We start from the raw sequence: 25,714 nt of genomic DNA on the forward strand, positions 1-25,714 counted from the left end.
AACTTCCTAATCACTGGATTACGGCTAAAAGTGTGTCCCTACTTAAGAGCTCCAGGGTGGCTTCCCGATTTCCCCACCTTTCTGATTAGAGCACAGGAGTCAGCTCGCCTTGTGGGCCAGCTATATGAAGTGTTCTGGGAGTCCAGTCCTGTAAGCCTGAATTAAGGGTGCTCTTCCAGCAATTCGAAATCACTTTTTAAATATCAAGTTCCCTGTCTGCATAAAATAACATAAATAAAGCTTGATCGGTGTTTGAAACATGACTCTGATTTTCTCTCAGATCCTTAAACATGTCAGAATCCCCTGTGCCATTCGGGCCTTTTTAAATGCTATTGGGTTTTGTAGACTAATCTCTTCCTACCTCATCTAATTTATCATGCACTTATGAGAATTAAACAATTTCTTGGTATGTTTGTGTGAACTTTTTTCCTGTGGATTGTGTTTTAATACCCTCTGGCTATTTATCTATTGCAGTCTTAGTATTTCTTTTTTTTAAGAAACGAGCAGGAAAAAATCAAAGTAAGTATTTTGCCCACAGCTAGGTTTTTATAATATTGATAAAAAAGAAACACTAACACCAATACTATTAATAATGATTAACATTTACTGAATACTTACCACATTCCAGCACTCTATAAATATTTTATTTTTTTGAGACAAATTAACTCAAAATTAAGCATCTTTTCACATATTTGCCACCTACTCTACGTTTCTTGGTGATGTGCCTCTCCAAATCTCTTTTCTTTTTTCCTTATGTGTTTTCAGCTGTCATATATTCTGGGTACCAATCCTTTATCAGATATGTATATTGCAATATTTTCTCCCAGTCTGAGGCTTGTCTTTAACAGCATAGATAGAAAAATTTCATTGATGAAAGATTTAATGTAATCTAACTATCAACTATTTTCTTTTATGGTTTGTGCTTTGTGTGTCCTACCTAAGAAATCATTACCTAACCAAAAGTTGCAAAGATTTTCTCCGTTGTGGTACTGACTGATTGACTGAGAGGGTGTCTCACTCTGTTGCCTAGGCTGGAGTGCAGTGGCACAATCTCAGCTCACTGCAACCTCCTGCCTCAGCCTCCCAAGTAGCTGGGATTACAGGCGTGCACCACCACACCCAGCTACTTCCAGTAGAGATGGGGTTTCGCTATGTTGGCCAGGCTGGTCTCAAACTCCTGGCCTCAAGTGATCTGCCCGCCTTGGCCTCCCAAAGCACTGGGATTATAGGCGTGAGCCACCACGCCTGGCCCTCCAATGTGTTCTTGGAAAAGTTTTATAGTTTTTAGGTTTTTACATGTATGTCTATATTCATTCTGAGTTAATTTCTGTATGTACTGAAAGCTTTTGGGTCAAGGTGTTCAAGCACCATTTCTAGAAAAGACTATTCTTTCTCTTTTTCTACAGGATTGTTTTGGCATCTTTGTTGAAAAAAACTGGCTATACCATGTAGGCCTATTTCTGGACTCTCTGTTGTGTTCCTATTTTCTGTGCCCTTTTACCAATACCACATAGCTTTGATTACTGTAGCTTTATAAAAAAGTTTTGAAATCAGGTAGTATGTGAATCATCCAACTCAATATAAAAATGAGGAAAAGATCTGAACAGACTTAACAAGAGAAACATACACTGGAGGTAGATATATAAAATGGCATAACCACTTCAGATAACTGTATGGCAGTTTTTCATAAAATTTAAAGATGCATTTAACATTTAAGCCAAAAATTCCATTCTTAAGAATTTACTGAAAACATTTCACACAAATACAAGTAAGTGTTCTTAACAGCTTTATTTGGAATATCACAAAACTGAAAATAACCAACTGTCCTTCAAAAGGTAAATGGATAAATCCATTGTGGTATACCCATACAAAAGACTTCTAATTCGCAATAAAAGGAACCTGACAGAAGCAAGATGCAAATGGGAAGCAGACAGGACTAAAAAGCAAAAGGAGGAAACGTATGAGGATGATAAGCTCACTATCTTAATTGAAGCGATGGTTTCAATGCTGTGTATGTATGTCAAAACTTGTCAGGTTGTTATTTCCCAACAGCAATTCTCTGACACCAAATAGGTGTCCTACATTTCAATTCAGTTCTGACACTACCCACCTTAGTGCAGAACCCCACAGGCAAAGTTCTTCACAAGACTGCCTCCACTTCCGATGCCAGCCCCAATTCTCAGGGACAACTTCCATTTCTGACAGACCAGCTATAAATCTCGGGTTTCCTATAGCTCCCTCAGGTTTGAAAATTTGCTAGAATAATTCACAGAACTCAATGAAAGCACTAAATTTATTATTTATTTGAGGCACAGTTTTGCTGTCACCCAGGCTGGAGTGCAGTGGCGCAATCGCGGCTCATTATAACCTCCGCCTCCTGGGTTCAAGTGATTCTCATGCCTCAGCCTGCCCTAATAGCTGGATGCATACCACCACACCTGGCTAATTTTTTTATTTTTAGTAGCGATGGAGTTACGTCATGTTGGCCAGGCTGGTCTCGAACTTCTGCCCTCAGGTGATCTGCCCACCTTGGCCTCCCAAAGTGCTGGGATTACAGGTATGAGCCACTGCACCCGGTCTGAAAGCACTATGTTTACTGTCACAGTTTTATTATAAAGGAAATACTTGGGAGCCTAAACAAGATTGAGCCTGCTCGATCTTGGATGGTAGATCACTGGGGAATACCAGGTGCTGTGAGCTAGAAGGAAAAAGAAAGAAACAGAAAATAACAAGGTGGAAGAAAAGTATATACTCAAGAACAGTCAAACTGAAGAGACACATAAGCCAAAGTCTTGGGGGTGAAGAGGGGTATGTGGATGGGATGGGGACACAGAGCTTCGTATCCTCTTCTCATGGAATCTGGACATGTCATCCTCCCAGCATATCACTCTGTTCATCAACCAGTAACCTCCCCTGAGCTTTAGTGTTCACAGGATTCATTGGGCTTTACCACATAGGCATGAATGATAAAATTAAGACTGAACTCAATCTCCAGCCTCCCTCTCCTCCTGGAAGAAAGTTCCAGTCCTCTAATTTTTAATTTTTTTTATTTTTTATTATTATACTTTAGGTTTTAGGGTACATGTGCACAATGTGCAGGTTTGTTACATACGTATCCATGTGCCATGTTGTTTTGCTGCACCCATTAACTCGTCATTTAGCATTAGGTATATCTCCTAATGCCGTCCCTCCCCCCTCCCCCCACCCCACAACAGTCCCCCAAGTGTGATGTTCCCCTTCCTGTGTCCATGAGTTGTCATTGTTCAATTCCCACCTATGAGTGAGAACATGCGGTGTTTGGTTTTTTGTCCTTGCGATAGTTTACTGAGAATGATGTTTTCCAGTTTCATCCATGTCCCTACAAAGGACATGAACTCATCATTTTTTATGGCTGCATAGTATTCCATGGTGTATATGTGCCACGTTTTCTTAATCCAGTCTATCATTGTTGGACATTTGGGTTGGTTCCAACTCTTTGCTATTGTGAATAGTGCCACAATAAACATACAAGTGCATGTGTCTTTATAGCAGCATGATTTATAGTCCTTTGGGTATATACCCAGTAATGGGATGGCTGAATCAAATGGTATTCTAGTTCTAGATCCCTAAAACACCAAAAGCAATGGCAACAAAAGCCAAAATTGACAAATGGGATCTAATTAAACTAAAGAGCTTCTGCACAGCAAAAGAAACTACCATCAGAGTGAACAGGCAACCTACAGAATGGGAGAAAATTTTTGCAACCTACTCATCTGACAAAGGGCTAATATCCAGAATCTACAATGAACTCAAACAAATTTACAAGAAAAAAACAAACAACCCCATCAAAAAGTGGGCAAAGGACATGAACAGACACTTCTCAAAAGAAGACATTTATGCAGCCAAAAAACACACGAAAAAATGCTCATCATCACTGGCCATCAGAGAAATGCAAATCAAAACCACATGGCCATCATTAAAAAGTCAGGAAACAACAGGTGCTGGAGAGGATGTGGAGAAATAGGAACACTTTTACACTGTTGGTGCGACTGTAAACTAGTTCAACCATTGTGGAAGTCAGTGTGGCGATTCCTCAGGGATCCAGTCCTCTAATTTAAGTGACCAGCCGCATCCTGAAGCTATCTAGTGGCACTGCCAGGAGCTACCTCATTAGCATAACAAAGACACTCTCACTTGGGAAATTCCAAGGGTTTTTGAGGCTCTGTGCCAAGAATCAGAACAAAGACCAGATGGATTATTATATGTCATATAATTTGAATATGTCCAAATTATTGTACAGTAATTCAATTACACCTCAGTATAGCTATTAAAAATTTTTTTTAATTTTATTTTTTGAGAAAGGTTCTCACTTTGTCACCCAGGCTGGACTGCAGTGGTGTGATCAGGGATCACAGCAGCCTCAACTTCCCTGGCTCAAGTGATCCTCCTGCCTCAGTCTCCTGAGTAGCTGGGACCACAGACGAATGCCACCATGCACAGCTAATTTTTAATTATTATTATTGGTAGAGATGGGGTCTTGTTATGTTGCCTAGGCTGGTCTCCAACCCTTGGTCTCAGGCAATTCTCCTGCCTTGACTTCCCAAAGTGGTGTAAGCCATTGTGTCCGGCCAAATGAACTTTTTGTAAGTCTAACATAGCAAATGAGAACTCTCACTCACTTTTTAATTGAAATGTAAATTGGTACAACCACTTTGGTGCTTTCAGTTAAGTAGAAGACATGCATGCCCAATGATTCAACAATTTCACCTCTGGTGGTGCCCTAAAGCAGCTAGAGTATGTATACAAGGATGTATGAGTATGTATACAAGGATGATTGGAGTGTTAAGTTTAGCCTAAAGCTGGTTCCTTGCATAAATTCAGCCTAAAGGATTCTCCATACACTGAGCTGTACCTAACCAGACTGTAAGAAGACTGTAACCTCCTCTCCTACCAATCACACAGAATTGTGGCCAATCACAGGTGGCCAATTGTTCAAACCATGATCAAACAAGGCAAACACTGAGCTGTAACCAATTCAGCTATTTCTGTACCTCTTTCGTTTTCTGTATATCACTTTCCTTTTTCTGTCCATAAATGTTATCTGACCACTTGGCAGCTCTGGAACTGTTCTGAACCCACTCAAGTTTGGAGGGGGCTGCCCAGTTTGTGAATCATTCTTTGCTCAATTAAGTTCTGTTAAATTTAATGTGTCTGGGCCGGGCGCAGTGGCTCACACCTGTAATCCCAGCACTTTGGGAGGCCGAGGTGAGTAGATCACCTGAGGTCAGGAGTTGGAGACCAGCCTGGCCAACATGGTGAAAACCCGTCTCTACTAAAAATACAAAAATTAGCCAGGTGTGGTGGCACGTGTCTGTAATCCCAGCTACTCTGGAGGCTGAGGTAGAAGAATCGCTTGAACCGGGAGGCGGAGGTTGCAGTGAGCCGAGATCGTGCCATTGCACTCCAGCCTAGGTGACAGAGCAAGACTCTGTCTCAAAAAATATATATGTATGTATGTCTTAAGTTTTTATTTTAACAACAGCAATGTGGTTTGTAAAAGCCAAAAAACCACAAGTGAAAAATGTCAATAGAAGACTGATTAAACTGTATAATGAAATACTATATAGTTAGGCCAGGCGCGGTAGCTCATGCCTGTAATCCCAGCACTTTGGGAGGCTGAGGTAGATGGATCAGAAGGTCAGGAGATCAGGACCATCCTGGCCAGCATGGTGAAACCCCATCTCTACTAAAAATACAAAAATTAGCTGGGTGTGGTGACGCATGCCTGTAATCCCAGCTACTCAGGAGGCTGAGGCAGGAGAATCGCTTGAACCAGGGAGTCCGAGGTTGCAGTGAGCTGAGATGACACCACTGCACTCCAGCCTGGCAACAGAGCGAGACTCCATCTAAAAAAACAAAAAGCAATAATATAAAACTCAAACATAACACTGAAGACACAGTAACACAAGGAACCATATAGTATGATTCTAGCCATATAAAATTGAAAAAGTAAAACTAGAAAAAAGCCAGTCATGTTGGCCAATGCCTGTAGTCCCAGCTACTTGGGAGGCTGAGGCAAGAGGATGGCTTGAGCCTAGATCAAGGCTATGGCTGAGCTATAGTAGTACATTGTACAGTGGCTCATGCCTGTCATCACACTTTGGGAGGTCGAGGCAGGAAAATCGCTTGAGCCCAAGTGTTGGAGACCAACCTGGGCAACATAACAAGACCTCATCTCTACCAATAATAATAAATAAAAATTAGCTGTGCATGGAGACATACGCCTGTAGTCCCAGCTACTCAGGAGAATGAGGCAGGAGGATCACTTGAACCTGGGAGGGTGAGGCTGTAATGAGCTCTGATCACACCACTGCAGTCCAGCCTGGACGACAGACTGAGACCCTTTCTCAAAACATAAAAAAAAAAATTTTTAATAGCTTTATTAGGACTAGGCAAGGTGGCTCACGTCTTAAACCCAGCACTATGGGAGGCCAAGGGGGGTAGATCACTTGAGGTCAGGAGTTGGAGACCAGCCTGGCCAACATGCTGAAACTCCTTCTCTACTAAAAATACAACAATTAGTCAGGCATGGTGGCACACGCCTGTAGAAATCCCAGGTACTTGGGTCGCTGAAGCAGGAGAATCGCTTGAACCCAGGAGGCGGAGGTTGCAGTGAGCTGAAATTGCACCACCGCACTCCAGCCTGGGCAAAAGAGCAAGACTTCGTTTCCAAAAAAAACAAAAACAAAAACAAAAAACAGCTTTATTAAGGTATAGCTGAACTATTGTACAATACTTTGGATATATTTAAATTGAGCTATGGTTGTACCAGTGTACTCTGGCCTGGGCAACAGAGACTCTGTCTAAATAAAGTAAAAAATAAATAAAACTAGAAAAATATGAAAATGGCCAGGAGCAGTGTCTCACACCTGCAATCCCAGCATTTTGGGAGGCCGAGGCAGGAGAATCACTTGAAGTCAGGAGTTTGAGATGAGCCTGGCTAACATGGCAAAACCCATCTCTACTAAAAATACAAAATTTAGCCAGGCCTGGTGGCGGGTGCCTGTAATCTCAGCTACTTGGGAGGCTAAAGTGAGAGAATCACTTGCCACTGCACTCCAGCCTGGGTGACAGAGCAAGACCCTGTCTGGAAGAAAAAACAAAAGAAAAAACAAAAAAAGAACCTATTACTTTTAAGAGGTATGTAGTGAAAATATAAGAAAACCAAGGAGACTGCATTAACATGGTAATGGAGGAATTACGTATGAAGGAAGCAGCTTACGATTGAGGGGAACATACAACTTCTGGGGGTGCTGATGATATTCTATTTCTTTATACATACATTCACTTTGTGGTTACTTATTAAACTGCATTTGTTTTATGCACCTTTTAGGTTACACTTCAGATATGAAAGAATCTAAAGATATATAAGAATTTTAGATACATAAGAATCTTGCCAGGTGCAGTGGCTGACACTTGTAATCCCAGCACTTTGGGAGGCCGAGGCGGGCGGATCACGAGGTCAGGAGATCGAGACCACGGTGAAACCCCGTCTCTACTAAAAATACAAAAAATTAGCCGGGCGTGGTGGCAGGCGCCTGTAGTCCCAGCTACTCGGAGAGGCTGAGGCAGGAGAATGGCATGAACCCAGGAGGCGGAGCTTGCAGTGAGCCAAGATCGCGCCACTGCACTCCAGCCTGGGTGACAGAGCGAGACTACGTCTCAAAAAAAAAAAAAAAAAAGAATCTTGGGTTCTCTTTAAAGCAGTTAATCTAACCACCTTTTAGATAATGTAGGCGATTCAGAAATGTGAATTCCTTCACATAAAAATAAAGAAGAGACGAGGAGGAACAGGAGAGACAGAGAGGAAGAAACAGACCTACAGATTTTAATTTTTTGGAGACAGGGTCTTGCTTTGTCACCCAGGCTGAAGCGCAGAGGCGCTCACTGCAGCCTCCACCTCCAGGGCTCAAGCAATCCTCCCACTTCAGCCTCCCGAGAAGCTGAGGCTACAGGCATGTGCCACTATGCCTGGCTAAATTTTGGGGTCTTGTTGTTTGATTGATTTTTGTAGAGACAGGATTTCATCATGTTGCCCAGGCTGACTCAAACTCCTAGGCTCAAGCAATCTGCCCATCTTGGCCTCCCAAAGTCCTGGAATTACAGGCATGAGCCACTATGCTCAGCCTAGAGATATTAACTGAAGAAACATAATGAGTTAATGGTAGGTCTAGAACTGAAAACTAAAACCTAGGTTTCAGGATTGCCAATCTAATACTTGCAAGGACACCTTTTTAACTCTTATGCTGTAAAAGCAGTTTCTCTTAGTTTTACTTTTCTCCATTTTTCTTACATTTTACTTGCTTATTCTGTCTTTCCTGCACTAGACTTTAAGTTCTGTGAAGGCAACAGATTTAAAATTTATTTGTGTAGTCCTAGAGTCTACAAAAAATGTGCCTTGGCCGGGTGCAGTGGCTCACGCTTGTAATCCCAGCACTTTGGGAGGCCAATGCGGGCGGATCACGAGGTCAGGAGATCGAGACCACGGTGAAACCCCATCTCTACTAAAAATACAAAAAATTAGCCGGGCGTGGTGGCGGGCGCCTGTAGTCCCAGCTACTTGGAGAGGCTGAGGCAGGAGAATGGCGTGAATCCAGGAGGCGGAGCTTGCAGTGAGCCGAGATTGCGCCACTGCACTCCAGCCTGGGTGACAGAGCGAGACTCCGTCTCAAAAAAAAAAAAAAAAAAATTGTGCCTCATACAGAGTAAGTACTCAGTATTTCTTGAATTAATGACACTATAATCCCAGAAAACTTTACATGTATACCAATCTTTGAACAACAAAAATCAATCTGTCAGGTGTAAAGACAAGGTGAGTTCTGAATTAAACAGGCCATCTAATTTTTATATTAAAATGACAGTTTACTCACTGAGCATATACATGGACTGCTGGCTAAGACTGAGAATGAACAACCTATTTGCCAATATGTGCTCCTTTACAGCTTCCTTTCCTATTTTGTATCATTATTTGTAACACAGCCCTTTTATTTATTTAATATGCCGTAACATGAAAACTACGGCAGGCCGCCTGGGAAGTGAGGAGCGCCTCTGCCCGGCCGCCCCGTCTGGGAAGTGAGGAGCGCCTCTGCCCGGCCACCCATCGTCTGGGATGTGAGGAGCGCCTCTGCCCGGCCCACCCCATCTGGGAAGTGAGGAGCCCCTCTGCCCGACCGCCACCCTGTCTAGGAAGTGAGGAGCGTCTCTGCCCGGCCGCCCCGTCTGGGAAGAAGTGAGGAGCGCCTCTGCCTGGCCACCCATCGTCTGGGATGTGAGGAGCGCCTCTGCCTGGCCGCCCCGTCTGGGAAGTGAGGAGCGCCTCTGCGCGGCCGCCACCCCATCTAGGAAGTGAAGAGCGTCTCTGCCCGGCCGCCCCGTCTGGGAAGAAGTGAGGAGCGCCTCTGCCCGGCCGCCCCGTCTGGGAACTGAGGAGCGCCTCTGCCCAGCCGCCCCTTCTGGGAAGTGAGGAGCGCCTCTGCGCGGCCGCCCCGTCTGAGAAGTGAGGAGCGCCTCTGCCCGGCCACCCCTTCTGGGATGTGAGGAGCGCCTCTGCCCGGCCGCCCCGTCTGGGAAGTGAGGAGCCCCTCTGCCCGGCCGCCACCCCGTCTAGGAAGGGAGGAGCGTCTCTGCCCGGCCACCCCGTCTGGGAAGTGAGGAGCACCTCTGCCTGGCCGCCCCGTCTGGGATGTGGGGAGCGCCTCTGCCCGGCCACCCCATCCGGGAGGTCTACCACAGAGGCCAGAAGCAATGTGGGGGCTGGATGTGGTGGCTCACGCCTGTAGTCCCAGTACTCTGGGAGACTGAGGCGGGTTATCACTTGAGGCTAGGAGCTCGAGACCAGCCTGGCCAACATGGCGAAACATATGAAAAATACAACTGTCAAACCAACCAACGAACCAAGCGACAACAAAACAGGTCTACCCTGGAGTCATACTCTAATTTTTTCTATTTTCCTCCCTTTCTGATCCTTTATCCCACTTTCTTTTTCTTCCTCTTCCTTCTCCTTCTTCTTTGTCAAATAGAGGACTGAGTTATTATCATTGATCCATACAAAGTCCCTCTCTCGTTTATTTTCTTTAATTCCCACCCCCCATTTCTATTCCCGTCTTCCCATGTGCAACCTTCCTAATGTGTCTGATATGCATCTTTTTGTTAGTATGTACTTTTAGAAAATGTTTATTGTTTTGTGTGCAAAAAAAAAAATAAAATAAAATAAAACAAAAAAAAAAGAAAACTACGGCAGGTAGTGCAGGAGCACAGTTAGGCATAAAGCCATCAGAATTGAAAGTCCACCCAATACACACAAACTAACTTTGGAGTTTAGCACATTAGAGCAACTTTTGGGCCTAAAGCTCAAAGTTCAAGTGGCTTACTGACCAAGTTTATCACATCATTATTATGCCTTTTCATTGCACCTAGATTGTAATTCCTTTTAAGAAAACTTCACAGGCAGGAGTGGTGGCTCATTTTGTAATCCCAGCACTTTGGGAGGCTGAGGGAGGAGCTCTTGAGGCCAACAGTTCAAGTTCAAGGCTGCAGTGAACTATGATTGCACCACTGCTGCTCCATCCTGAACCACAGAGCAAGACCCCATCTCAGCAACAACAAAAAAAGTGAGCTAGTTTCATACTGAATAAAGTTGGTAACATTTAGATTCCATTGCCAAAATGCTTAGTTTAGGCCTTTATTGTATCATACCCAACTTGTCTCTTTAGATTATAAAACCAAACACAGCGCTCCTAAATTAATGTTATCCCAACTCAAACAGTGATTTCCTATTGCCGCATTCCTTATGACATTTTAAACATCATAATCAATTTTATAATTTTAAGGCCGGGCGCGGTGGCTCACGCTTGTAATCCCAGCACGTTGGGAGGCCGAGGCGGGCGGATCACGAGGTCAGGAGATCGAGACCACGGTGAAACCCCGTCTCTACTAAAAATACAAAAAAATTAGCCGGGCGTGGTGGCGGGCGCCTGTAGTCCCAGCTACTTGGAGAGGCTGAGGCAGGAGAATGGCGTGAACCCGGGAGGCGGAGCTTGCAGTGAGCCGAGATTGCGCCACTGCACTCCAGCCTGGGCAACAGAGCGAGACTCCGTCTCAAAAAAAAAAAAAAAAAAAAATTTTATAATTTTGCCTCTTCCACGTCTATACTTATACATATGTATATGTTTATATATAATTATAAAACATTATGTAATGTCAACTCTCTGCTCTAGTCAAACTGGGTTAATTCATTATCTTCCAAAAATATCTTGAGACTCTTTACAGCTTTACACATAAAAAAGAAAGCTTACAGAGTTCGACACTTTTTTTAATATGTGAATATGTTCTAGAATTGCTTCTGCTCCTCAATACATACCTACCCTACCCAAACATACGCTCTTACTAAATTCTTACCCATCCTTAATGTTTTTGCCCAAATTCCATTTTTTCTTGAGACGGGGTCTCAGTCACGTAGGCTAGAGTGCAGTGGCATAATCACAGGTCACTACAGCCTTAAACTCTCAGCCTCCCGAGAAGCTCGGACTAAAGTCATGCACCACCACACTCACCTAATTTTTGTATCTTTTGTAGAGACGGGTTTTGCCATGTTGTGCAGACTAGTCTTGGACTTCTGGGCTCAAGCGATCCACCTGTCGAGGCCTCCCAATGTGCTAGGACTACAGGTGTGAGTCACTACACCCAGTCAACTTCCTCTTCTGAAGGGATCATTGACTCCTTTGTACTGGAAACACTGTACCAATTATGAAGCAATTACTTTACAGCATCTAATGCTGTGGTCATTAGTAATAAAAATCATGTCTTCTCAAGAAGACGCTAATCCCAGCACTTTGGGAGGCTTAAGTGGGAGGATCGTTCGAGGCCAGGAGTTCAAGGCTGCAGTGAACTCCTACAGGATCTCCTAAAGGATGGGGGCTGTGTTTTACATATCCCACATCTGCCTTACATACTAAGACATACGTACAAGATGTTTTCTGAAGGAATGAAATGCATTAGTATATTTTTTACATGTTCTAGATTTCAGTAATTGACCAAGTCTGAGAACAGAAATGCCTCCAAAATTCGCATTTGGCAAAAACTACTCAAACACACACACACACACACACGCACACACACACATGCATGCACATACACACATATACATATATCTCACAAGACTAAGTACTAAAGTACTATTAATAAAGCAACAAAAACAACAAAGCATCGAACTATTTATTTCTTTGAATTTCAACAAATTATTCTTTGGGAAAAATTCAATGACCTGTTTTTCTAATAAACCAGCATCGATTACTTGATATGTAATTTATTACTAATATATTTACTGAAGGTTAGCATTACTTAATAAGACAAGGTTATTATTTCATACCTAAATTGTGTGGTGCAGAAAAATTAGATGCCACACATTTTACTAGCTTTTTCCTGAACTCCAAACCCAATTCTATTTTAAAGATCCATTCTGGCCAGGTGCAGTGACTCACACACCTGTAATCCCAGCACTTTGGGAGGCCAGGGTGGGCGGATCACTTGAGGTCAGGAGTTCGAGACCAGCCTGGCCAACATGGTGAAACCCCGTTTCTACAAAAACAAACAAACAAAAAATACAAAAATTAGCCAGATGTGGTGGTGCGCACTTGTAATTCCAGCAACTCGGGAGGCTGAGGCATAAGAATTGCTTGAACCTGGGAGGCAGCAGTTGCAGTGAGCCAAGATCGTATCACTACACTCCAGCCTGGGCAACAGAGTGAGACTCCGTATCAAAAAACAAACAAAAAACAACAACAACAACAAAAAAGATCCATTCTATCAGATCTAAACCATTTAACAAGCACATACTACAAAATACACTATTAGTCGGCCGGGCACGGTGGCTCACGCCTGTAATTCTAGCACTTTGGGAGGCTGAGGCAGGTGGATCACGAGGTCAGGAGATCGAGACCATCCTGGCTAACACGGTGAAACCCCATCTCTACTAAAAATACAAAAAATTAGCCGGGCATAGAGGCGGGCGCCTGTAGTCCCAGCTACTCGGAGAGGCTGAGGCAGGAGAATGGCATGAACCCGGGAGGCAGAGCTTGCAGTGAGCCGAGATCTCGCCACTGCAGTCCAGCCTGGGCAACAGAGTGAGACTCCATCTCAAAAAAAAAAAAAAAAAAAAATACACTATTAATCATTATGGAAGGTTTCTAATGTAGGTAAAAGATGGTTTACTCCATTTATTTCCACCTTCAAGATAACCCACAAATAAGATTCTTAAAAATTACCTAGATACTGACTATAACAGAACAATCATAATAGAAGTTATTTTTAGCCTCAAGGGGAATTCATAAGGTCCTAAAACATTATGAGTAGCCTTAAAGGCTGAGAGTGTGGCGGGGCACGGTGGCTCACACCTGTAATCCCAGCACTCTGGGAGGCCGAGATGGGCGGATACCTGAGGTCAGGAGTTTCAGACCAGCCTGACCAACATGGAGAAACCCCAACTCTACTAAAAATACAAAAACTTGGCCAGGCTTGGTGGCGCATGCCTGTAATCCCAGCTACTCAGGAGACTGAGGTAGAAGAATCACTTGAAACCGGGAGGCAGAGGTTGCAGTGAGCTAAGATCGCGCCATTGCACTCCAGCTCGGGCAACAAGGGCGAAACTCCATCTCAAAAAAAAAAAAAAAAAAAAAAAAAAAAAGGCTGAGAGTTTGATACATGCATGGCGGGTTCAAAGGCTTTGAGACTTGGTTTTAACATAACCTCAGATGCTCTCTAATCTTTGGGTATTTGTAAGATGGAAGAATAAAATGAGCGAAGACGATATAATACAAACAAATCATTCTATATTTTGACCCTCAAATAATAAATTCTCTATTCTTTTTTTCTTTACAGCACAAACTGTTTCCATTTTATTTTCTTTACAAATTCTTAATTCTTAAAGCCTATTTTTTTTATAGGAACTACTTGCAATAGTACTAATAGCTACTAACATGTATTGTGTTTCTGCTATGTGTCAGGTACATTTCAAATAATTTAAACACACTATTAACTTATGTAACACAATGATACCTATGAGAAGCATTATTATTAATACCCCTGTTTAACAGATGAGGAAACAGGCCAACTAAGTTGTCCAAGGGCATAAAAATTTAAATGCAGGCAATGTAGCTAGTCACTCACTGCTTAGTACTCTTACCTATATGTTATATATAGTATAGTAGGAGGAATGCTTCCCCAAATGACTACTGAAATAACACACATTATACTATAAAAACTGTACTGTATTAGTTGTAACTACTAAGTGATTATGTTCCCAGGCAAACTCAAAAAGCCTACTTTGTCACAATTTAGTTAAAGACTACAGTAGAAAATTTAGATGGGAGCATCTAGCAACTTAATAGATCTCTTAATCCATTAATTGAATGTCAAGTACTCTGGCTTTCCTTTTCCTTCATAAAGGTAAATCATCTGCCTTATGCTTACAATGATCAAACATTATGTAAGGTGTTTTTGCTCAAAAATAAAACACAGCAGTTTTTCTAAGGTTAAACGGATTAAGAGTTGAAAGAAAAAAAGCAGGACAGGCGCAGTGGCTCATGCCTGTAATCCTAGCACTTTGGGAGGCCGTGGAGGGGGGATCACTTGAGGTCAGGAGTTTGAGACCAGCCTGGCCAACAAGGCGAAACCTTGTCTCTACTAAAAACACAAAAATTAGCTGGGCATGGTGGCAGGTGTCTGTAATCCCACATACTTGGGAGGTTGAGGCAGGAGAATCGCTTGAACCCAGGAGGCAGAGGTTACAGTGAGCTGAGATCGCATCACTGCACTCCAGCCTGGGTAATGGAGTGAGACTCCATCTCAAAAAAAAAAAAAAGGAAGAAAGAAAGAAAAAAAGGAAAGGAAAAGATTCAAGCAGACAAGTGTACATATGTGGGAAAAAGGCAGATGGAATTAATTATGGCAGGAGCAGTGAGAGTTAGAGGAAAATCAACAGTAAGTATAGGGAAATTCCCCTACAGGCACGATGAAAAAGGGGTGGTGGGAAAAAGTAGACAGTGGCAGAGAAGAAGTGGGCACCGCCTTCCTTTATCAGTTGCCAAAAATACTACCACCCAGAAGAACTTGATGGCAGCTAGAGAAAGGGAAACAAAAAGCTGGTTCTTTGAAAACATCAACAAAACTGACGACTTTTCAGCTAGACTGACCAAGAAAAAAAGACTAAATTACTAGATTCAGAATGAAAACAGACATGTTACTAATTACCTTACAAAAATAAAACCCATTGGCTGGGCATGGTGGCTCATGCCTGTAATCCCAGCACTTTGGGAGGCCAAGACAGGCGGATCACTTGAGGTCAGGAGTTCGAGATCAGCCTGGGCAATATGGTGAAACTCCGTCTCGACTAAAAATACAAAAAATCGGTCTGGCGTGGTGGCAGGCACCTGTAATCCTAGCTACTTGGGAGGCTGAGGCAGGAGAATCACTTCAACCCGGGAGGCGTGGATTGCAGTGAGCCAAGATTGCACCACTGCACTCCAGCCTGGGCACTGCAGCAAGACTGTGTCTTGGGAAAAAAAGAAATAAATAAAACTGATCATAAAGGACTACTATAGGCTGGAAGTCGTGGCTCACATCTGTAAAACCAGCACTGTGAGGGGATGAGATGAGGGGAATTACTTCGGGCCCACGAGTTCGAGATCAGCCTGGGCAACATAGGAAGACCCTATTTCTATTGAGAAAATAAAATTAATTACAATATATTTTTTAAAAATCCTATTTCTATATACTTGGAATGAATAATCTGACAAAGAAATTAAACAAACATGACCAGGAATGGTGGTTCACGCCTGTAATCCCAGCAATTTAGGAGGGTGATGCTGGCGGACCACTTGAGGTCAAGAGCTCAAGACCAGCCTAGCCAACATTGTGAAACCCCATCTCTACTAAAAATATAAATAAATTAGCCTGGCATGGTGGCATGTGCCTGTACTCCCAGCTACTCGGGAGACTGAGGCAGATCACTTGAACCAGGAGGCGGAGGCTGCAGTGAGCCAAGATCATGCCACTGCACTCCAGTTGGTGAGAGAGAGACTCTGTCTGAAAGGGGAAAAAAAAAAGAGACAGGAAACATGAAATAAACATGAGGGAGTAAACTTGCTTTATAACAGTAGTGTCCAATCCTTTGGCTTCCCTAGGCCACACCGGAAGAATTGTCTTGGACAACACATAAAATATACTAACACTAATGATAGCTAATAACCTTAAAACAAACAAAAAAAATTGCACAATAGTCTCATAATGTTTTTTTTTTTTTTTTTTTTTTTTTGAGACGGAGTCTCGCTCTGTCGCCCGGGGTGGAGTGCAGTGGCGCAATCTCGGCTCACTGCAAGCTCCGCCTGCCGGGTTCACGCCATTCTCCTGCCTCAGCCTCTCCGAGTAGCTGGGACTACAGGCGCCCGCCACCACGCCCGGCTAATTTTTTGTATTTTTTAGTAGAGACGGGGTTTCACCGTGGTCTCGATCTCCTGACCTTGTGATCCACCCGCCTCGGCCTCCCAAAGTGCTGGGATTACAAGCGTGAGCCACCGCGCCCGGCCTAGTCTCATAATGTTTTAAGAAAGCTTATGAATGTGTGTTGGGCCACATTCAAAGCTGTCCTGGGTCACATGTGACCCACGGGCTGTGAGTTGGACCAAGCTTGCTTTATAAGAACACACTTTTTGGGTAACTAAACCAGTCCCAGAAGAGTGAGAACTCACTCTCACAAGATGGCATTATCTATTCATGAGGGACTGGCCCCATGATGGAACACCTCCCAGTAGGCCCCAATTCCCAACACTGCTACAATGAGAACCAAATTTCAACATGAGTTTTGGTGAGGACAAACCGTATCCAAATAATGGCAATGTCCGCACAAAAATTTGCACATAAGCCAGGAATGGTGGCTCACTCCCACGATCCTAGCAATTTGGAAAGACAAGGAGGGAGGATGCCTTGAGACAAGGAATGCAAGACTAGCCTGGGCAACAATTGCAAGACCCCATCTCTACTAAAGATTAAAAAATTAGCTGGGTATGGTAGCACGTACCAGTAGTCTCAGCTACTTGAAAGACTGAGGCAGCAGGATTCCTTAAGCTCAGAAGGTAGGCAACAGAGCAAGATACCCTGTCTCAAAAAAAAAAAAATGTTTATAGCAGCATTATTCACAATAGCCAAAAGGTGAATCAACCCTGTTTTTTTTTTTTGAGATGGAGTCTTGCTCTGTCACCCAGGCTGGAGTGCAATGCTGCGACCTTGGCTCACTGCATTACTGCAACCTCCGCCTCCCGGGTTCAAGCAATTCTCTGCCTCAGCCTCCCGAGTAGCTGGGTTTATAGGTGCCTACCACCAGGCCCTGATAATTTTGTATTTTTAGTAGAGATGGGGTTTTACCATCTTGGCCAGGCTGGTCTTGAACTCCTGACCTCGTGATCCACCTGCCTCGGCCTCCCAAAATGCTGGGATTACAGGTGTGAGCCACCATGCCCGGCCTTTTTTTTTTCTTTTTTTTAGACCGAGTCTCACTCTGCTGCCCAGGCTGGAGTGCAGTGGTGCCATCTCAGCTCACTGCAACCTCTGCCTCCTGGCTTCAAGCAATTTTCCTGCCTCAGCCTCCTGAGTAGCTGGGATTACAGGCACGTGCCACCATGCCCGGATAACTTTTGTATTTTTCGTGGAGATGGCGTTTCACCATGTTGGCCAGGCTGGTCTTGAATTCTTGACCTCAGATTATCTGCCCACCTTGGCCTCCCAAAGTGCTGGAATTGGAGGTGTGAGCCACTGAGCCCAGCCTAACCCCATTTATTATCAACTAACAAATGGATAAACAAAATTTGGTACACCTATACACTACAGCATTACCTGGCCATAAAAAGTATAATGAAAACCAGGCATATAGGTGGCTCACACCTATAATCACAGTACTTTGGGAAGCCAAGGCCAGAGATCACCTGAGCCCAGGATTTTGAGACTGGGCAACATGGTGAAACCCTGTCTCTACAAAAAACACCAAAAAAAGAAGATAGCCAGGTGTGGTGGCACATGTCCGTAGTCCCAGCTACTCAGGAAGTTGAGGTGGAAGGATTGCTTGAATGCAGGAGGTCGAGGCTTCAGTGAACCCAGATGGGGCCACTACATTTTAGCATGGATGAAAGGAGCAAGAACCTATCTCAACAACAACAAAAAAAAAAAAAAAGAAGAAGAAGAAGAACTGATGGTATGACTAGGTGAAATGTTATGCTAACTGAAATATGCCAGCCACAAGAGACCACTTGCTTATGATTCCATTTATATGAAATGTCCAGATCGGGGACATGTACATAGACAAAAAGTAGATTAGTGATTTCTTAGGACTGTGGGGAGGAATATGAAGATAATAGCTAATGGACACAGGGAATTCATTTTGAGATGATAACTGTTCTAAAACTGACTATGAGCTGGTCAAAGTGGCTCACACTTACAATCCCAGCCCTTTGGGGTTCTGAGGCAGGTGGACGGATCATTTGAGCCCAGGAGTTCAAGACCGGACTGGGCAACCCCATCTCTAAAAAAAAAAAAAAGTTTTAACAATTAGCTTGGCATGGTGGCGCACACCCAGCTACACAGGAGGCTGAGGTGGGACGATCACTGAACTTGCAGGGGCCGGGGCTGCAGTACATTGCACCATTGCACTCCAGCCAGGGCGATAGAACAAGACTCTGTCTCAAAAAACAAAAACAAAAACAAACAAAAAAACAAAAGAAAAACACCACAAAAAACCTGACTGTAGCGATCACTGCAAGCATTTGTGATGATACTAAGAACAACCGTACATTTTATTTTATTTTTGAGACAGAGTTTGCTCTTGTTGCCCAGGCTGGAACATAATGGCATGATCTTGGCTCACCACAACCTCCACCTCCCAAGTTTAAGCGATTCTCCTGCCTCAGCCTCCAGAGTAGCTGGGATTACAGGCATCGCCACCACGCTTGGCTTATTTTGTATGTTTTTAGTAGAGACGAGGTTTCTCCATATTGGTCAGGCTGGTCTCGAACTCCCGAGTGATCCACCCACCTTGGCCTCCCAAAGTGGCGGGATTACAGGTGTGAGCCACCAGACCCAGCTAATTGTATGTTTTAAATGGGTAAACTCTATGGTATAAGAATTATATCTCAACAAAGCTGTTTTTAAAAAAGAAGACTTAGGCCGGGCGCGGTGGCTCAAGCCTGTAATCCCAGCACTTTGGGAGGCCGAGGAGGGCGGATCACGAGGTCAGGAGATCGAGACCATCCTGGCTAACACGGTGAAACCCCGTCTCTACTAAAAATACAAAAAATTAGCCGGGCGTGTTGGCGGGCGCCTGTGGTCCCAGCTACTTGGGAGGCTGAGGCAGGAGAATGGCGTGAACCCGGGAGGCGGAGCTTGCAGTGAGCCGAGATCGCGCCACTGCACTCCAGCCTGGGCGACAGAGCGAGACTCTGTCTCAAAAAAAAAAAAAAAAAAAAAAAAAAAGACTTAGGTTGGGCACCGTGGGTCATGCCTATAATCCCAGCTACTTAGAAGGCTGAGGCAGGAGAATCACTTGAACCAGGGAGATGGAGATTGCAGTGAGCTGAGATTACGCCACTGTATACTTCAGCCTGGGTGGCAGAGCAAGGCTCTGTCTGAAAAAAACAAGTTAGAAATTATTAAGATGGCTAGGCGTGGTGGCTCCTGCCTGTAATCTCAACACTTTGGAGGCTGAGGCAGGTGGATGAGGTCAGGAATTCAAAAACAGTGTGGCCAACATGGTGAAACCCCATCTCTACCAAAATAAATAAAATAGAATATTGTTTGTTTGTTTGTTTGTTTTTGAGATGAAGTCTTGCTCTGTCGCCCAGGCTGGAGTGCAGTGGCACCATCTCAGCTCACTGCAACCTCTACCAGGTCATGGGTTCAAAAGATTCTCCTGCCTCAGCCTCCGAAGTAGCTGGGACTACAGGTCTACACTACCACACCAGGCTAACTTTTGTATTTTTAGTAGAGACAGGGTTTTGCCATGTTGGCCAGGCTGGTCTCCAACTCCTAACCTCAAATAATCCACCAGCCTCGGCCTCCCAAAGTACTGGCATTACTACAGGTGGGAGCCACTATGCCCACCCTGAATTTTTTTTTTTTTTTTTTTAATTTTTAAAATAGGGTCTCCGCTCTGTAGACCAGGCTGGAATACAGTGGCACAATCATAGGTCACTGCAGCCTTGACCTCCTGGGCTCAAGCAATCCTCTCATCAGCCTCCCAAGTAGCTGGGACTACAGGAATGCATCACCATACTCAGCTTTTCTTTTGTACAGCCAGGGCTTCACTATGTTGCCCAGGCTGGTCTCAAATTCCTGGGATCATGTGATCCTCATGCCTCAATCTCCCAAAGTGCTAGGATTACAGAAATAAACCACTCCATCCGGCTTCTGTTCTGCCTCTTAATGGATAGGTAATCTGAATTACTTAGCCCTTCTGTGACTACATAATGAGATAGCAATATAATCTTGTAAGATTTGATATTTAGAGATGATAAGTGCCAGATCTACTGTCTGGCACACATGCGGGCTGTGATAAATTAAATAACCATGTTTCATCAATTCTAAGGCTCACATCTCTGAAACGGGGATGTGTCTCAAAATCAGTGGTTTTCCAATCAGAGACAGGCAGAAGCAATTGTAAGGAAACAACTGTTACTTGCACTTACACAAATTTCACTTTGAAAATCTTGTGCTGATAACATCTAGAAAGCACAAGCATCAAATCTTGCAGCATTAAGTGTTAATGGCTCAGAAGAACATCTCAGCAACAACAGTTGGGGCACTCAAAAGAATTCTACATCACGCTGGGCACGGTGGCTCATGCTTGTGATCCCAGCACTTTGGGAGCCCGAGGCGGGTGGATCACGAGGTCAGGAGATCTAGACCATTCTGGCTAACACGGTGAAACCCCTTCTCTACTAAAAATACAAAAAATTAGCCAGGCATGGTGGCAGGCGCCTGTAGTCCCAGCTACTCAGGAGGCTGAGGCAGGAGAATCGCCTGAACCCGGAAGGTGGAGGTTACAGTGAGCCAAGATAGCACCACTGCACTCCAGCCTGGGTGACAGAGCAGCGTCTGTCTTAAAAAAAAAAAAAAAAAAAAAAAAAACTGTATCACTAGCACTATTGGTGATGACAACCCTGTGTGGAAAAACACAAGCATCAATTACTAGTTTTAACAAAAAAGATCACAAGCGTCAAACTATGAATGTGAACATAGGAATAACAACCAATTGTCCAGGCACGGTGGCTCATGCCTGTAATCCCAGAACTTTGGGAGGCGGAGATGGGCGGATTAACCTGAGCTCAGGAGTTCGAGACCAGCATGGCTAACATCGTGAAACCCTGTCTCTACTAAAAATACAAAAATTAGCCGGGTGTGGTGGCACGTGCCTGTAGTCCCAGCTACTCAGGAGGCTAAGGCAGGAGAACTGCTTGAACCCAGGAAGTGGAGGTTGCAGTGAGCTGATATCATGCCACTGCACTCCGGTCTAGGCAACAGAGTGAGACTCCGTCTTAAAACAAAACAAAAACCAATTATTTCAATTTTATTTTCCTTTACTTATGTAAAAAGGTGATGTGGAAAAAATTTGTCTAAATGAGTTAACTACAGGAGCTCTTTCAACAAGCATAAAATTAAAATTTTCTAAGTGTTAAAAATCACCAGATCATAATTTGTTAATCTTTTTTTTCTTTTTAATGATGGGCTCATAGTCATCAAATTCCTTGGTCTTTCTATCCTATCACTCAGGACAGCCAGCTTAATAGTAAAGTGGAATAGCTTACTGTGATAATACCAGCTGAAAGATAATGCGCTGAGAAGATGAGGTGCAGACATGATACTTTATCTAAATCAGTGACCAATAAATTGTCACTTGTCCCATGGTACAAAGATCTGGAATTTTTTTTTTTTTTTTTTGAGACTGAGTTTTGCTCTTGTCACCCATGCTGGAATGCAATGGCATGATCTCAGCTCACTGCAACCTCTGCCTCCTGGGTTCAAACGACTCTCCTGCCTCAGCCTCCCAAGTAGCTTGGATTACAAGCGCCCACCACCATGCCTGGCTAATTTTTGTATTTTTAGTAGAGTCGGGGTTTTGCCATGTTGGCTAGGCTGGTCTGGAACTCCCGACTTCAGGTGATCTGCCCGCCTTGGCCTCCCAAAGTGCTGGGATTACAGGCATGAGCCACCACGCCAGTCCAGACCTGGAAATTTAAAGGTTGAATCAGAGTGCCCACTCTCATTATCACACCTAATAACCTACTCAAAAAAAATTTTTGCCTCCCTCCCTAAAACACTTGGTCAGCTGGTTTAGAGGTCTTGGTTTCCATAAGAGGAATACTTCTACCTTAGACACAACAACCGTTCCACTACAGTGAAGCTGAGTTTGTCACTTGACCATTTTGAGCTATTCATGCCAACTGAAACAACAGTTAAAGAACAGTTTTACCGTGGCTGGGGTAACTGATCTCAAGTATTGTGAGAAACCCAGGTTGTTGGTATGAAATAAGGGCAGGGGGAACTATTTCTGGAGCTCATCAGGTGATCTAGGGCAGTGTTTTTCAAACCATCAGTGGTGAAGAATCAGTTGTGTTTTTTTTATTCCAACACACTGGGAGTGGTGACTCACAACTGTAATCCCAGCACTATGGGAGGCTAAGGTGGGAGGATTGCTTGAGCCCAAAAGTTTAAGACCAGCCTGGAAAACATAGTGAGACCTTGTCTCTACTAAAACTTTAAATTGTAGCTGGGTGTGGTGACACACGCCTGTGGTCTCAACTACTCAGGAGGCTAGGGCAGGAGGATCGCTTGAGCTGGGAAGTCAAGCCTGCAGTGAGCCATGATCGTACCACTGCACTCCAGCCTAGGCCACAGAGCGAGACCCTGTCTCAAAAGAATAAGTAAAGTAAGATTCCAACACGTTTGTAAAATATAAAACACTGAAATGCACTTAGACGTCGTAATCAATAGCAAATGACCTATAAATGTTTCTGTTTACTCTCAATTTCTGCATTTGTCCTATTGTGAGCTGATACCACACTCTCAATAGCCAAATCACAATATGCAATATTAAAAGTTCAGAGGAAACTTCAGTGTCCTAATGAAGTCAGAATACCTTGGAATGAAGTTTTCATACAATCTACCTAGTTAAAAACAAAACAAAACCCAGTAGGCCCCAAGTGAGGTACTAAGTGAAGGAAAAAGAAACAATGGAATGAGGCAGGGCATGGTGGCCCACACCTGTAATCTCAGCACTTTGGGAGGCCGAGGTGGGAGGATTGCTAGAGCCTAGGAGTTTGACAGCATCCTGGACAGCATAATGAGGCTCTGTCTCTATGGAAAAAAAAAAAGAAAGAAAAAAGAAAAAAAAATTAGCTGGGCAGGGTGGCATGTGCCTGTAGTCCCAGTTACTTAGGAAGTTGAGGTGGGAGGATTGCTTGAGCCCAGGAGTTTGAGGCTGCAGTGAGCCATGACAGTGCCACTGCACCTCAGCCTTGGTGACAGAGCGAGACCCTGTCTCTTAAAAAAAACAAAACATGCCATGATCTCAGCTCACTGCAACCTCCACCTCCCAGGTTCAAGCGAGTCTCCTGCCTCAGCCTCCTGAGTAGCTGGGATTACAGGCATGTGCCACTACACTCGGCTAATTTTTGTATTATTTTAGTAGAGGTGGGGTTTCACCATGATGGCCAGGCTGGTCTCGAACTCCTGACCTCAGGTGATCCGCCTGCCTTGGCCTTTCAAAGTGCTGGGATTACAGGTGTGAGCCACCGTGCTCAGCCTGAAATACATCGTCAAGAGATAAATAAGTACCCATTGTCAAGAGATAATAAAAAAAAAAAAAAAAAAAAAAAAACAGAGGTGGACCAAACGCTAAAGCTATCAGACAGAGACGTTAAAATAACTATGAGGCCAGGCACAGTGGCTCACGCCTGTGGCATGAACACTTTGGGAGGCTGAGGCAGGAGGATCACATGAGTCCAGAAGACCTGGGCAACATGACAAACCCCGTGTCTACACAAAATACAAAAATTAGCTAGGCGTGGTAGCACATGCCTATAGTCCCAACTACTTGGGAGGCTGAGATGGGAGGATGGCTTGAACCCAGGAGGTGGGGGCAGCAGTGAGCCATGATCATGAAACCGAACGCCAGCCTGGGTGACAGAGCGAGACCCTGTCGTAAACAAAAAATAGAAGTAAATAAATAAAGCATGCTGATTATCTTCAGGATTTAAAGTAAATCGGCACTTAGAGCTTGCCCTGGACAAACAAGAAAAGCCAAAATTAGGAATATTAAAGGACAATATGCTAAATCTAACTCAGAGTTTAAACCAAGAGCATTACATGTATAGAACATTTGGGATTTACCATGCTAAAAAACACACAAGGAAACAATACATGAATATGGACTTTGAGTGATAATGTTGTGATGCTGGTTGAGAAATGTAGCACTCTAGGGGGGAGGGGGGAGGGATAGCATTAGGAGATATATCTAATGCTAAATGATGAGTTAATGGGTGCAGCACACCAACATGGCACATGTATACATATGTAACAAACCTGCACGTTGTGCACAGGTACCCTTAAAGTATAATAATAATAAAATTTAAAAAAGAAAAAAAGAAATATAGCACTCTAGGGCCGGACATGGTGGCTCAAACCTGTAATTCCAGTACTTTGGGAGGCTGAGGCAGGCAGATCACCTGACATCAGGAGTTCGAGACCAGCCTGACCAACATGGTGAAACCTCGTCTCTACCAAAAATACAAAAAATTACCCAGGTGTCGTGGCGGATGCTTGTAATCCCAGCTTGGGAGGCTGAGGCAGGAGAATTGCTTGAACCCGGGAGGCGGAGGTTGCAGTGAGCTGAGATCATGCTACTGCGCTCCAGCCTGGGCGACAGAGCAAGACTCTGTCATAAAAAAACAACAAATGTACCACTCTGGAAGGTGATTGAGGGGAGGCATTACTGTGGGAGAGATGTGTGACTGGGGATGGGAAGTCCTCCTGGGGGACGGGAGCGTTACTGAGGAGTGAGTCCAGGGGGTTTGTTGGGAATACTCTGTACATTCCAGCAATTTGGCTGTGAACCTAAAACTGCCCTAAAAAAAAAGTCTGTTTAAAAATTCGAACAATTAAGGCCAGTGTGGTGGTTCACACCTGTAATCACAGCACTTTGGGAGGCCAAGGCAGGTAGATTACCTGAGGTCAGGAGTTCGAGACCAGCCTGGCCAACATGGCGAAACGCCTCTCTACTAAAAATACAAAAATTAGCCAGACATGGTGCTGGTGCACACCAGTAGTCCCAACTGCTCGGGAGACTGACGTGGGAGGATTGCTTGAACATGGGAGGCAGAGGTTGCAGTGAGCTGCGATCTCACCACTGCACTCCAGCCTAGGAAACAGACTGAGACTGCCTCTCAAAAAAAAAAAAAAAAAAAAAAAAAGAACAATTTTAAAAAACTGTTTAAGAAAAACGTATAGAATAATTGAGATAGCTGCAGTGGATTATAGTATTAAACATTTGGCAGGGCGTGACGGCTCACACCTGTAATCTCAGCACTTTTGGGAAGCTATGGCAGGCAAATCACTTGAGATCAAGAGTTGGAGACTAGAC

General features: G+C 44.0%; 1 protein-coding gene across 2 annotated transcripts in view; it reads right to left on the reverse strand.

Moving 5' to 3' along the window:
* PDS5A (PDS5 cohesin associated factor A) overlaps positions 1 to 25,714 on the reverse strand; it is a 176,315-nt gene that overhangs the window by 123,945 nt on the left and 26,656 nt on the right. The window lies entirely within an intron of this gene.

Source organism: Symphalangus syndactylus, chromosome 16 (assembly GCF_028878055.3).
Source record: "Symphalangus syndactylus isolate Jambi chromosome 16, NHGRI_mSymSyn1-v2.1_pri, whole genome shotgun sequence".
Taxonomy (NCBI): domain Eukaryota; kingdom Metazoa; phylum Chordata; class Mammalia; order Primates; family Hylobatidae; genus Symphalangus; species Symphalangus syndactylus.